The sequence below is a fragment of the Medicago sativa genome, chromosome 1, assembly GCF_051527215.1.
Source record: "Medicago sativa cultivar Bolivia chromosome 1, Bolivia_mono, whole genome shotgun sequence".
NCBI lineage: Eukaryota > Viridiplantae > Streptophyta > Magnoliopsida > Fabales > Fabaceae > Medicago > Medicago sativa.
This window is the reverse complement of record NC_140749.1, coordinates 65,300,883-65,304,678: the sequence shown is the minus strand read 5'-3', so window position 1 is coordinate 65,304,678 and position 3,796 is coordinate 65,300,883. Positions and strand designations below refer to the sequence as shown.

Genomic DNA, 3,796 nt, shown 5'->3' with positions numbered 1-3,796 from the left:
TCGTACAAACAATTTGTGTTACTTATTTTAAGTTTGACGATAAAATAAAAGAGTTAAAGGGTTAGAGATTTGCAATTTTTATCTGTTTGCAACATAGCAAGTCACTACTAAAAAAAGGTCGTTTTCGAACGGAATTTCAGACGGTTTTGGGACGGAATTTACGGAAATTTCCCACGGATTTCGGACGAAAATCCATTTTCGGACGGAATTCGGACGGATAGGGCGTTGTCCGAAACAACCGCGTCGCAAATCGTATTTTCGTCCCAAATTCCGTCCGAAATATATTTCAGACGGATTTCGCACGGTTTTCACACAGACACGGTTGTAGGTTATTGGACTAACTTTCAAACGGATTTCAGACGGAATTTAATTTAATTTCCTACGGATTTCGGACGGAATTGATTTCGATTTCCAACGGATTTCGGACGGAATGGAGTTAAAATTTCCTACGGATTTCAGACAGATTTAAGATGAATTTTCCAACGATTTTCGGTCGGATTTAATTTGGTTTAAAATATTTTCCACGCTTTTCGGACGTGGTTATAATTTTTTTATTTTACAGAATTGCCACAATTAATATTTTTTAATGAGTTTGAGATAAATTCCAATAAAAGTAAATAATAATACAAGAGTAAACAAATGCTCAATGTCTGAAACAAAATTATATAAACTAGATTCATATAAGTGCTCAATGTTCTAACACAATATATCAAAAACTAACATGACTAAATTGTTCATTAGTCACTTACTCAACAATAAAAGTTACACAATCAATTGCACAAGCAGGGATAGGGGAGACAACAACTGCCCTCTAAATTGGCGCAGAGATGTACTTTGGCCTGTATTCGGAATTTTCTGCATAGTTTTTCCTCTCTTGATACATCATACCTCTGGATCTACCTTCTCCCTTGATTTCAAAAATTTGGAGAATCCTTGCATCATATTTAGGTTGCCATTTGCTATACTTCTACAAAATTGCACCCAATTAACATGTAGCAATTCAAAACTTTCAAGAGTCTTTAATTGTTCAGTAAATTACATGTAACTAATGAAAAAAAAACACTTAGATAAAGTATTTCGTGCACTGTTTGTATTGTTCTACACCAATATTATCTTAACTACCAAAAACTTACGTCAGCAAAGGCATTTTGTATCATTAAAACAAAGTCGTTTAGCGAAATTTATGTTAAGAACCGACTGAACTGTATATAAAGCATTGTACTTAAAGAAATATATTACTAATTAACTATAAATTACTAATTATATAACTATTACCTTAAATTCAGTAAACCATAACAACTTCTGGTCAAGAGATGCATGTCCCCTTGTAGGACAAAACTAACCGAATTTGCTCTTAATGGATTTCTTCAAGAAACGAATATTAGTTGATGGATTGAACCTGTTAATACAAACTGTTAATATACATGCATCGATTATTTGTGTGGTGATGGCGTAGGTTGTGCATGCGATAATGATTGATTTATAGATACCTGTGGAGATGGTATAGTAGGTGTAACTTGAACAACAATTCTACCTCTACCAATTGAGTATCGGCCTCGAGAGGATAAAGTCCTTCCACCTCTGTTAGCACCTCTTCTAGACATCTAAAACAACAATTTGATTAACTACCTCTCAATAAACAAGTAAATTTCCAAAACAAACTACCCACCTCCAAACTAATCATGAAGATAATATATACTAAGGAGTAAAAGCATAGCAGTAACCAAAATAGCTTTGGCAATACAATTAAACCCAACTGAGCAAACAATTGCTTCAAACACTACCTCCCAAACCAAAAAGAAGGCGCTAACAGTACACCAGAAAAAATAAACCAAAGGCTACTATGAGAATTAAGCTACCTTAGCCACTAACAAAAAGGGAAAAACAACACAGAAGCTGCAGCAACAGCAGAAAACGCTGCTGATACGCTACTGCTAAACACCAAAACAGCGGTAAAAACAGCACAGAAACACAGCTGGATCGTGCCAAAAGTAGTGTGCAAGTATCTTCTCGTTTTTTTTATTGCTCTCATAACCAGTAGCCATAAAAACAATGACCTCTTTGCAACAAACCAACAAAGCTTACAATCTAAAACAGTTCACAAAACTATTTGACAGCAGTTGTATACACCAGTAGGAAAATCAAGAAGGCTCAATTACAAAATCACTCTAAATATATGAAGAACTTTATGTTTTGCACCAATAAGAATGGCTAATCATAATTAGGTTTTTCATCACCATAATGGAGAACTTTATGAAGAAACTTACATTACACAAAAGATGAATGATTAAGTAACAGAGGAAATGAATATTTACATTCAATACTAATATGATATCAAACATTGCAAAACACAATAAAAAAAATGCACAAAATTACATTAAAAAGTAAAGTTTCTCGTGATAAAACTATCATCAATTTTAAAGATCTATCTTTCATAGCCTAACACATAGTAAGCTTTATTCAAATTCACACATACACGTACCTCTAGTGCTAATGCTGCAAGGATGTAAGAAAATAGTTTGATTGTAAATAACAACAAATCACTTTCCGAAGACTTTTATAAGGTAGGTGCAACCAAAAAATTGTGTGTGAAATAGACTTGAAAAGTGATGAGAGCTACAAACTATACATGTGTACATTAAACTATACAAACTAAGCAAATCATAAAGCAAAGAACCATTCACAAAACCTCATAATAATAAAAACTAAAACCAATGAAATCAAACAAAGTTTCAGAGATGTGAAAACAAAAATAAGCAAATAAAATGGACATCAACCATAACATAGATTTTTTTTTAACAGCCAATATATTAAGCAAGGAAAGCACAAAGAGTACATGACCCGCAAAGTAGGAAAAAGAGTTACAAACGAGAGCCTTAAAGCAAGCAGCATCTCAGCACCAAACCACAACTCAATAAAAAAAAACCTACAAACCAAAACAATCAGAAAAAGGATCTAAAACACCCTAACCAACAACAACAGTAGCAGCTGATAATACACCAAAAACCACAGCACCCAAGCAGCCAACACACACCAAACAGACCTGTTGCAGCATAAGCACAAAACGCGACTACCCAATCCACTAACAGCACCAAAACAGCACCAGCAGCAGAACAAACACACAGACAAGTTGTATTGCTAAGCAACCGATGGCAGATTGCAGAACCATAAACCTGCCCAAAATAAACACAACCAGTCGATATGGAATAGGAACCTGCCCAAAACAACCAAACCATAACATAGATATAGTTTTAAAATTCAACAGGAAAACCAAGAAAACCATGAAAACGATCAAAAGATTGAAAAAAACTTGAATGAAAAGAAGAGAAGCAAACCTTGAAGAGCTTGAGACCTGAAGAGATTGAAAACATGAATGAAGTGTTTGAGAATGTTTTTGGAAGATATTGGTTGATTAGCAGAAATTGATTTTATTAGGGTTCTGAAAGAGGGGAAAGTTTTTTTTGACAGATGAAATAGGAAAGGCGCATACACGATGAAAATTCTAAGTGAGAGAAGCGGGATATGAAATTTTCCAAATTAAAACCCTCAAATATTAACCGTCCGAAATCCGTCTCAAACTTTCACACGGATTTGGGACGGATTTGTTTTTTTTAAGAAAATCCGTGCGAAATTCGTGGGAACAAACCTTGTTTGAACATGTCATAAATATTTCAGACGATTTTGGGACGGATTTGGGACGAAAATTTCGCTCCGTTAAAACTGTCCCAAATCCGTCCGAAAAAATCAGACAAATAGGCTTCCGTCCGAAAATTCCGTCCGAAAACATAGTTTTTTT

The 3,796-nt window shown here is 34.4% G+C and overlaps 1 long non-coding RNA gene across 1 annotated transcript; it reads right to left on the bottom strand.

Annotated features, from left to right (window-relative positions):
- Positions 1–633: 633 nt before the first annotated feature.
- On the bottom strand, positions 634–3,030 carry LOC146956455 (uncharacterized). Its single transcript, XR_015020161.1, has 4 exons — positions 2,483–3,030; positions 1,491–1,604; positions 1,276–1,399; positions 634–967 (listed from the first exon to the last, which is right to left on the bottom strand). It is a non-coding gene; the product is annotated as an uncharacterized LOC146956455 (long non-coding RNA).
- Positions 3,031–3,796: the final 766 nt, after the last annotated feature.